The sequence below is a fragment of the Parambassis ranga genome, unplaced genomic scaffold (assembly GCF_900634625.1).
Source record: "Parambassis ranga unplaced genomic scaffold, fParRan2.1 scaffold_22_arrow_ctg1, whole genome shotgun sequence".
In the NCBI taxonomy this organism is placed as follows: Eukaryota; Metazoa; Chordata; class Actinopteri; family Ambassidae; genus Parambassis; species Parambassis ranga.
Window position 1 is genome coordinate 496417 of NW_021144778.1, and position 11206 is coordinate 507622.

An 11206-nucleotide genomic window follows, 5' to 3' on the forward strand; every position below is an offset into this window, starting at 1 on the left:
AGGCAGGAGTGGACACAGGTGCTCTCAGAAAAGAGTTTCTCACAGGTAAAAAACAATAGCTCTTACATTTGTTGACAGACCAACAAATAGACATTGATTGGGTTGTGGGTGTGTACTCTCTTCTGCTTATGTGTTTATGCTGACACAGACACTGAAACTGCTAGGACTATGACCATAAGTGTTTGTAATTGTGTATAGAAATGGTGGCAGGGATCGAGAGCCGTTTCTTTGATGGACCGCCACATCAGAGGAGCCCCCGGTACTCTCTCAATGACTATGACAGTGGCCTCTACAGGTGTGCTTATGTTCTTAGCAGATAAAGAGAAACAAATCAATGTTTTAGCATGACATTCACTTATGTTTGGTTTGTGTTAATAGGACTGTAGGCGAGATTATTGCTGTCAGCCTTGCACAAGGTGGACCAGCCCCTGCCTTTTTCAGCCTGTGGACCTACCAATACCTGTGTAGTGGGCAGATAAACCCAACTCTTCTCACCAGTGATGCTGTTGCAGATGTCCAATTGAAAAGTTTAATTGACCAGGTATAGGATCTATGTGATGGAAGTATTGGATTGATCCTTTACATCCTGTACCATTTTCCTTGACTTTCTTCACTTTTAGGTTGCGATGTCAACTGAAGATTCAATCAAGGACTTAACTGCTGAAATCTTAAACTGTGGATACACTGGTGTGATCTCCATTCAAAATAAGGATTCCATTGTTCGGTATGTTCTAATGTGCGTTTGTTTATGAAGGCACTGGTGTAGTTAATAGGTATATGAGTAAGATTGTGTACTCTCTACTGTTTTAGTGCCATCGTACTTCACGCGGTGCTGAGGTTGCAGCCTATGATGGAACAACTACAAGAAGGCTTGAAGCTGTACAACCTTCTTTCACTGATGAGACAGTACCCAGATATCTGCCAGCCCCTGTTTGTTCCCATGGAAGACAGAAAGGTAAAGACAAACATGAGTTACTATAATTATGAACAAGAAAAACTTTCTAGAAATGTATAAAACTTAAAAGCTGATACCTGTATTTTCTCCCGTCCTAGGTCAGTGCTGAGTTTGTCTTGGCTTCCATTCAGCCACAACTGAGTGAGAAAGATTCTACTAAGCATCAGATGGAGCTGGAGATAATTAACTTTTTGCAAGACTTCCTGTATGAGGCTGAAGGTATTTCTTATAGTTCAATTTTGTTTATATAGCATCTTTTACAATCAAAATGCTTTACAGGAAGTAAGGACAGTGGTAAGGAAAAACTCCCTTTTAACAGGAAGAAACCTTGAGCACAACCTGGCTCACAAGGGAGATCAGCCCTCCTTTGTTTATATTAAACAACCACTTAGATGTAAATAAAAAACACATTGTAATGTAACACTTATTTTCATATTGACTCCATAGATGGAGGACTGGCTCATCAAGATGACATTGATGGCCAACCTGTCTTCACACCTGCTAAGTTTTTACAGTGGATCACAGGGCAAGGTCATGTTCCGCTTCTTCCATCAGAGAAGAAGGATTTCGCACTTATTGTAAAGTTTAATCATGACTGTGAGGCAGATTATGGAAGGCACAACGTCTGCTACCCGGTTGTGTCTGCATGTTTGAAAAGTGTAGTGTTTCCTGTGAAACACATGAAGTGTTATTCCGACTTCAAAAAGCTTCTCATTGAGGCTTTTTATTTGGGCCAGGAATTTGCCAATGTATAATGTAAACTGAATTTGTCTTTCAAAGGATAAACTACAACCTTATGTTAATTTTTCCTCAGATGTTCATTTTCAATGTTGTGCAACAGTTCTGATTAAAATAGGCATGCATGTCTAATCCGTTGCAATATGTCCAAATAGGGACACTAACACAACTTACTGGTTTGTTGAGTTTTATTCAGTAACAGAGTATCTTACATATAAATGATACATCATGGTGTAGTTTTAGTATCAACTGTAACATTACAAGTAATGTAATTGTAATTGTCACAACAAGTACAATAAAGTGGTTGTGATAACAAAAAGATTGATTGAGACATGGTGCATTCAGGGACACATCTCACTGACCACAGATCAGATGTTACTGTTGCTCCTGAGAAGTTTAATTATGACTGCAGTGCAGCTTTTTAGCATTACAATGTCTGCTAACCTATTGTGTCAGTGCATTCAGGAAGTGTTCTTTTATTGTGAAACAATCAATACATCAATACTTGCCCTAAGGCCTGCCATATCCTGCTCACTGAGTGGACATTCAACAGGTGGAAGAATCAAATTTGGCATTCAATCACTGGCAACTAACTGGCATTTAAAGCGTTAAACTCCTCCAATGATGTCATGTTTGGTAGTTCTGAGCAGTCCTGAAGTTGTTCCACATATTGATGCAGAAAAATATGAATCTGTTCAGTTTTTAGAGCAGTTTTTAGAAGCGGACATTTTTGTCCCTGATGACACAAAGGGTAGTAAATGTGTTTCCCAGTGTTCTGGTGATGGATCAGAAACATTTACATTTGAATTCTAAAATTTGTGTTGAACTGCCCGATTGCCCTTTTTCTCCTCAACCTGTGACGTCGGCGGAACTGCGATCACTCACCTGCTCCTGCCCGGGACGTTAAAAAGAAGCAAAGACACAGAGAAAGACTCAGAGAGACACTGCAGCGCTACCACGCAGCTGTGGACCTTTCTGAACCAACCCTGAAGCACAGCCGGTCAGAGCGCGCTACGATCGCTGCGTTTAACTGCGCTAAATCTTTGTGGCGCTGTCGCGGTGCGTTCAATGACGCTCCGTAAATGTGCGCTTTTACACGTTTATTTTGTGTTGAGTTATTTTGATAAGATTGATTTTAAACATGTGGTAAAAGCATAAATTATTAGTAAAACACTGCTTCAAACTAAAGCTGTGGAATCCAAACATGTTCAGGGACATTAGTGGCAAACTGTCTGTTAACATACAGTCCTTAATTTAAAGTGCACTTACCTGCATGGTGTGCTAAGCAAGCTGCTACAGTTCTCACTGTTAATGTCATTTTAAAACATGTTCTGGTCATCTGGAGTATTGTTGCTTCCACCAACACTAAACACATTTATTGTAAATATGTAGCTCATGATAGGACCAACAAGGCAAAGTTTAAATGTTGCTGTGTTACACATTTACAATAAGTCGTGGTGTGTTCACAGACGCTCCGTAAATGTGCGCTTTTACACGTTTATTTTGTGTTATTTTGATAAGATTGATTCTGACACTACACGATTCAATAAAGCAAAGCAGAAATAAACCGAGTTTCTCTGTGAAGAACATTCATAGACAGCCATTCAGGTATTGTCTGAACCACAATTCAGTGTTGGTGGATTCAAAAAGAGGAAATATGGAAAAATGGCTCTGACACAGGTCAGTGTGACTCTTCAGCTATAAGATAGGTTTGTAGTTACACAGTAACAAGTTTGAACTGATGAAGCTGCTTGGATGAGCAGCGAAACGTCTTCTAGAAAACTCTACAAGTCCAGACGCCTTGCTTCAATCTTCTCTACGAACAAGTTTGAATGGTTTTTACACGTTTCACTTGAAATTCCCTCAGGGTCCAGCTGGGCTCCTTTTGCTCTGTTGGGACAGTGACTAACAGCTCTCCATAGCAGCATGGATTGCTGTCTGCAGGCCAGTGCTGTTCACACTTGGTCTAGAAAGAAGAAAACATCTGATTGGCCCTCATATGACCATTTATTAACCGTGTTTCCCACCAAACTGAACTGATGAAGCTGCTCTAAGCAGCATCCACACATAAGAAGACTGCAGGTCCAGAGGCCTCGCCTCAACCCTTTGAATGAAAGTGACCTGGATGACTGAGAAGCTTCATCAACAAGACAAATGATTAACAGCAGCTTCCAAGGAGCGGCGTGTCTGCAGCCGCCCTCCAGAAGGCTCTGGCTGCCGGAGGATACGATGTGGAGAAGAACCCGCGTCAAGAGCCCAGAGCCCCCACTCAGAGAGCTCATCCTCACTGCCCGTTCAAACAGGAGCTCTGTGATCATGCTGCTGCACACTGCACAGCTCCACCTGGTTCACTGGGGTTTGTTTTGTTAGTGTTAGTTCATGTGTTTACTTATATACTAAAGCAGTGATAAACCTATATTTACTAAACATATAAAACTATAGAAACAATACATGAATATTTTCAAGAATGACTTTATTAATCCCTGTGGTTAAATTACATGATGAGTCTGATGGCGGACTGCAGGAGTCACCGCCTGTACCGTTCCTGGAGCAGCAGAGTTTTTTAGTGTTATCATTCCATAGGTCATCATGCTTTTACACATAATAAACCTATACTTATTAAAGCTATTTATAAATGATATTATGTATTTATTGTAAAACATTTATTATATGACATGACAGCCATGACAGCGGAGCTCTGGAAGTAGTCAGCTCCATGTTTGATTATTCTAGATGCTTTAAGGCTGTGAACCCCTCACTGCACACTTTAAACTCCGTTCTCTCTGTTTAAACACTGTCAGAGTTCAAACCTTCGTAGGAAATAAGTCCAGTATTACAGAATGAAACCAAAGATCAAACCTGTTTTCAGCAGCATTCTGCATTCTGGAGATGGACTGACACTGGTCTACGGACTATCCGGACCAGAACTCAATGAGCTGTAAGAGAAAAACAAGGTGAGAGGTGAACTGGTTATAGGAGGGACCACTGTAATGCAAACATGTGATTTGCTGATTCTGGTGTTTTTAGGTTTTGATTTAAATTCCACAAAATCATTTATTTGCATTCAATTATTTTTGATTGTAACCATATATAATTCATACTTCTGTCTGTGTTCTAAGAGTCTTAAAAATATGTGGTTTCCTTTTTATTTACAGTGTGCATGTCATGTGACTTATGAACGTACAGTTTGTGCATATATATAAACAGTTTGATTTCCAGGTTGATGCAGCAACAGCTGCTGCTCTGACACCATTGTTCATGTCTTCCTCTCTCTGCACTGTGTTAACACACCTGAATGCTGCAGAGCATCTTCTTCTTTCCTGCTAAATAAATAATGGCCCTGTGGTCTGGTGGTGTCGGTTCACCTTGGACAGCGATGGACAGGAGGACAGGAAGGTCCGGCTGCTCTCAGCTGGGACCTGTGTGTGTCTGGGTGCACACACACCTGCAGTCTGCCCACAGTTACTGACGTAGCCACTCCGTCACACCCCAGCTGACACATGACCACACCAGGTGGCTGCTGCTATGACAGATGGTGGTTGTCAGCATTCCTCGTTAGTATAGTGGATAGTATCTCCGCCTGTCACGCGGAAGACCGGGGTTCGATTCCCCGACGGGGAGAAATACTTTTACCAGCAGATAGGATGATACTGACCCTGTACATTGCTGCTGCAATAGAAAACATTTCCCAGTTTGGGATAAATAAAGTATTTGTTCTGTTCTGTTCTGTTCGTCTTGTGTCTTGTGAGCTTTAGATTATATTATTTCTTGGGCTCTGTGCTCTAAGTGTCTTAAAAATATGTGATTTCCTTCCTACAGTGGTGCATGTCATGTGACTTTACTTATGCAACATGTATGATAATGTTCTGTCTCCTCTCATTTCCAGACTGTCTGGAGGACACACAGAGTGGACATGGGTCACAGAGTGCTGCTGCTGTTTGTGTCTCTGCAGCATGGGCAGCTGCTCCTGCTCCACTCGTCACCGGCTGATTGTTCACACCTGTGATCAGTCATCAGCCAATCCTGCTGCAGCTTCCATCTAGTATATGTGTCCAATGGAAGCTGAGCAACATGTCAGCTACACACATAGAAACACTACACATAGTTTGTCATATAAATAACATGGATTGAATCATGTTGTACAGTCAATGGAAACAAAAAGCACTGAGAGTGGTGCTGGTAGTGCAGCAGTGGATGGAGGCTGAAGTGCTGCCACCTAGTGTCAATATTTGGTATTAACTCTGACTACATATTCCACCTTTAACTCTCTGCCATGTATACTGTGCCATGTGTGAAGTGATAATAAAATGTGAATGTGAATTTATTGTAAAGAACTTTACTTATTATCCCTGTTATAAGTGAGCAGTGTGTGTGTGTGTTTGATGGAGTGTATAATGTCTGCTCAGTGTTACTGATGCTGCTGTGTGTGATCTGAAAACTGATCAAACTGTGATGTGTCTGATGCTGACAGAAGAATCAGAGGTCAGACAGTCGGATCCTCCTCTGTGACACCTTTAACATCATATCAGAAATCTCTGTCTGCTTCTGGTACATGCAGCTGATCGCCAGCAGGGGGCTCACTGCTTTGCTGTCACTCAGGGGGCCTGTTCTGTCTGCCACTGGGATATGATGAGTTGAACTTCAGAGTTTGAATGGATTTCATTTGTCATGTGTTTATGATCATTTTATGAATCAGTTCAAATAAAGGAGACTCACTGAAGTCACAGTTTAGTGTTTTAATACTTATACACACTTATTTTGAAGCTGCTATCAACTTGATGAGTCTTCCTGTTGAAGCACGAGGCAGGACGTGTGTCAGAACATCCATGAACTGAGTAGATTAAGAGGAAAAGCTGATGTGTCACAGCTGCTGGTTGTGTTCTTTCAGTGTCTCCATCTTGATGAAATGAGGCGTTTTACTTCCTCCAAGTAGAGTGGACCTGGCTCACAGAGTGCTGCTGCTGTTTCTGTCTCTCTGTGAGCAGCATGTTAAACAGCAGGCTCTGAATAGTGACGTCATGATGTCACAGTCACATCAGTCTAATCTCCCAATCTGAGAGAGAGCTGTCATCAACAGCAGGAAGTGCAGGAAGCTCATGGTGTGCAGACCTCTGATGTGTGGAGGCTGTCGGCTTGTAGCAGCCAACAAGAAGGGAGTTTGTAAAAGTTCTCTGTAACTTTAGATGTGAGGATTCAGAAAGAACTTAGATCAGATATGTGCAGCACTTGTGCAACAGATACTCCAACAGTGACAGCTCTTCTGAAGAAAGCCTGAGGAGCTGAGACCTGGATGAGACACTGATACAGCTTTGCTCTGCTGACAGGAAGGATGAAGGCTGACCACACACACACACACACACATATAGACACGTGCACATATATAGACGCAACACACACACCAACACACACAATCATACACACTCTTACAGACATGCACACACATTTATTGTCACACCGGCTCAGAAAGTGTGACACATTGGGGAGGACAAACACAACCTTAACCGTTTGACCATTTTATTGAAGAAAGAACAGTAGTTGTACACCAACAATTGACAAACAAGGAAATGTGCAAACAAAATACACCGCCATGCCTGCAGCAGGCTGGAGAGAGAGCAGCCCTCCTAGTAGGCCAGACGGGGAGAGAGAGAGTGAAGCAAACAGACTGGGAACTCTTAAACCGTCTCCAGCTCGTCAGCACAGGAGAGCTGCATAAGCTCAGGATCAGCTCCACCCAGCAACCTCCTGCACACACAGGGGAGAGACAGCAGCAACAACACAACACTCCCTGAGAGGCCAACACAGGGCCACAATATAGACACTGACACACACTAACACACAGACACATGCACACAAACATATACAGACACACAATACACTGCTTCAGACACACACACTGCCTGCTTCAACTGTGGAAAGGCTTCCTGTGCATCAGTACAACAGGCTGTTGGGCCTTTGCAGGATCCTGCAGGGTCGACCCCAAAGTTCAGACTCACAGTTCATAGCAGGATGAGCTGGATGCAGTCACAGCTCCTCACTGTGTGCAGCAGCTGGACTGAGCTGAACACTGGACTCAGACAGATTCAACATCCACACGTCAGTCACTGGAAGCCTTCAGAATGCTTCTCTCCTCACTCAGCTTCCAGTCCAGATCCAATACCTTACTGCAGGTGAGTGACGGACCTGTCAGCTGTGTGTTAGAAATGCATGAATAAACAGCAGCTTCATGTTGATGCAGGACGTATGAGGGCGGAACACTGATGAGATGAAAAGATTCAGAGGAAAAGGCAGAAAGAGCAGAGCTGATAAGTCACATGACAGATGCACTGACACTCTCTCTAGTCAGCTCCAAAACACCACTCAGATCCATCCACCATTCCAGAGCTGCTCTCAAAGGTGATCTGGAATGACAGCTGACAGCAGAGAGAGGAAAGCTTTAAATGTACTGCTACAACCTGATTGGCTGCATGAGCAGCGAGGCAGCGCCTGATTGGTGGAAGAGCTGACTAGAGAGAGTGTCAGTGCATCAGTCATGTGACTTATCAGCTCTGCTCTTTCTGCCTTTTCCTCTGACTGCTGTCCTGATAAAGACCTGAGGAAGACTGTTTGGAGGACACACAGAGTGGACATGGGTCACAGAGCGCTGCTGCTGTTTGTGTCTCTCTGGAGCTCCGGTAGGACTCTGCTGCCATGACGATGTCTTTATAAGAGCTGGGAGAAGAGTGTGTGTGTGTTTATATTTGTTTTCTTCACTGACAATCTTATTATGGATAATGCTACTAAGGATCACAGTGGAATTAGTCTGATTGTTTTTAAAGTTGTTATTATAGCAGTTTATGTTCACTGTGTATGTCCACACTGGATGTTCCTTTTTTAGGGTTAACATTTATGGAGCCCCGAAAGGGACATTTGCAATTTATTTATTTATTTATTTATATTTCATGCTGTATTTATTTCATCCCTAATATGCAAATCTCCTCTTAAGATACAAATCATAAAGTACACAGTCCTTCTCTGGATAACTACAAACTTCACTACATCCAGTGGTAAAATTGATGTGGCCACACTTGTGTGAAACCAGCCTGTCCAGTTAGGATCAACACTGACTGTGGATCAGTTTCAGCTGCTGTTGTGCAAATGGAGCAGACAACAGGTGGAAATGAGAGGCAGTGATCAAGACAGCCCTATAAAGGAGGTCACACATGGCTCGTTGGTCTAGGGGTATGATTCTCGCTTAGGGTGCGAGAGGTCCCGGGTTCAAATCCCGGACGAGCCCTGATGTTTAACTTTGTTCCATTGTAGACCAACTCCTTGTTGTTGACTCTTTTCAGTTCCTCTCTAACTACCACACAGCTTTACAAAGCTAACAAAGTTCTATTCAGACTCATCCCAATCCAGAGTTGTTCCACAGTAACACCTGCAGGAGGACGTCATCACCCAGTATGTGACCTGCACTGTGAGCTGTAAGGTCTTATACAGACAGGTGTGTGTCTGTCCTCATCAAGTCCAATCAGTATCATCAAAGACAGCTGGACTCAGATGAAGGTGTAGAACCATCTGAAGGATGATCAGAAGAAATGGACGCACCTGAGTTCAATATATGAGAGTCACAGCAAAGGCTCTGATACTTAGGACCATGTCATATTTCACTTTGTCTTTTTAATACATCTGCAAACATGTCAACAACTCTGTGTGTTTCTGTCAGTATGGGGAGCTGTGTGGACATTAATGAGGAAAAATGAACTTCAATGATTTTAGCAAATGGCTGCAATATAACAAAGTGAAACATTTAAGGGGGTCTGAATACTTCCTGCACCCACTGTACACATAACAAATGAATGTGACTGAAACAACAGCTCTGTGTGTAATATAAATATACAAACTAATGTGATTTGATCAGAACATTTTAAAAGACAGTGATGATCTGTTCTTATTGTCTAAACAGGAACAGTTGAAGCTCAGCTTGCAGCCCCTGTATCTCAGGCTTCTCAGCTTCTCTTCAGATGTTTGGACGTTTCTGCTGGAACCTCTCATTTAATGACTCACATTTAGAACTTCTGACTTTATGTGGAGGAGGGATTGATTTTGGAATGAGGAGGCTGCAGCCTGCGATTCCACCACTAGATGTCAGCATTGCACAGCATTGGTGGTTCAGTTCAGATTGAGAGAATGCAAAGAGTGCGTGAAGCTGTCATCAAAGCAAAAGCTGGCTGCTTGGAAGAATGTCAAACATCAAACATATTCTGCTTGGTTTAACACTGTTTGTTCACTGCATCATTCCACATGTGTTCCTTCATAGCTCTGATGTCTTCAGGATGAATGTTATCATATGTCCTAACCAGCAGGGGGAGCACTGATCATAAACTCTCTGTCTCACATGTTATTGTCATGTGTTTTTATGGAAGATGATGCTGACTGTTGTTTTCTTGCTTCTCTCTGTAAACAGCAGCTTGAACTGCAGCTGCTCTGCCTGACAGCTGCTGTACGAACAGATCACTGTTGTTGAAGTAAAACAGTGTTTTAGTGTAACAGATTAATTTAATACATTTGGAATGAGGCTGTAACATGACAAAATGTGGAAAAAGTGAAGCGCTGTGATACTTTCGGATGCACTGTACACCAGGGAATGGAAGACAATGAGACACAGGTGAGACACATTAGGGCAGAGGAGGTGATCATCGGGAGGAGGGGGCACACAAGGGAGAGGAAGACAACACACCTGAAACGAGAGGGAAGTCAATGCTCACAAAATAAAACAGGAAATAACAAAAACTTTCAAAATAAGACCTGGCTCAGAGACGGATCCTGACACTGAGCTTGAGTGACCTCCATTCTTATATCTCAAAAGAACACACAAGACATGTGATATTTATTTATAACGTGCGTGAACATTGGGAGGAGAATATTCCCTTCTTTCATTGGGGGGTTTGTTTATATGAGCTTGCACATATTACTCGTAATATCACCATGGCTCAACCAGTTTAAGATATCACAGAGTAAAATATATTACACATATATATAAAACACATGAAAAAAATATGCTTCATATTATAATAATAATAATAATGTCAAAATAGACTGAGGACTCAACAGAAGGGTTTCTGCTTCTGCTCAGTATACCTTATAACAGCCACAACAACTTCAGTTGGTATGCCAGCCCGGACGACATCGACCTACAATAAATAGCAAAACAATTATTTTAGTGAGTGAAAATACATTTTTGATTGTGTTATATCTCTGAAAGTTGCATTGTACTTTCTGTCAATACCGACCGAAGTGAATTGTAATTAAAATTAAGTTTATGAATTTTTACAAACCTGGACGCCTCCCTGGGGAGGTGTTCCGGGCATGTCCCACTGGGAGCAGGCCCCGGGGAAGCGCCAGGATGCAGTGGAGAGACTATGTCTCTCGGCTGGCCTGGGAACGCCTCGGGATTCCCCCAGAGGAGCTGGAGGAAGTGTCTGGTGAGAGGGAAGTCTGGGTGTCCCTGCTTAGACTGCTGCCCCCTCGACCCGG

The 11206-nt window shown here is 42.6% G+C and overlaps 2 non-coding genes across 2 annotated transcripts; both read left to right on the plus strand.

Annotated features, from left to right (window-relative positions):
• Positions 1–5242: 5242 nt before the first annotated feature.
• trnad-guc (transfer RNA aspartic acid (anticodon GUC)) lies at positions 5243–5314 on the plus strand. The gene has a single exon. It is a non-coding gene; the product is annotated as a tRNA-Asp (tRNA).
• A 3580-nt stretch (positions 5315–8894) lies between these two features.
• trnap-agg (transfer RNA proline (anticodon AGG)) lies at positions 8895–8966 on the plus strand. Its single transcript has one exon. It is a non-coding gene; the product is annotated as a tRNA-Pro (tRNA).
• The last annotated feature ends 2240 nt before the right edge of the window (positions 8967–11206 follow it).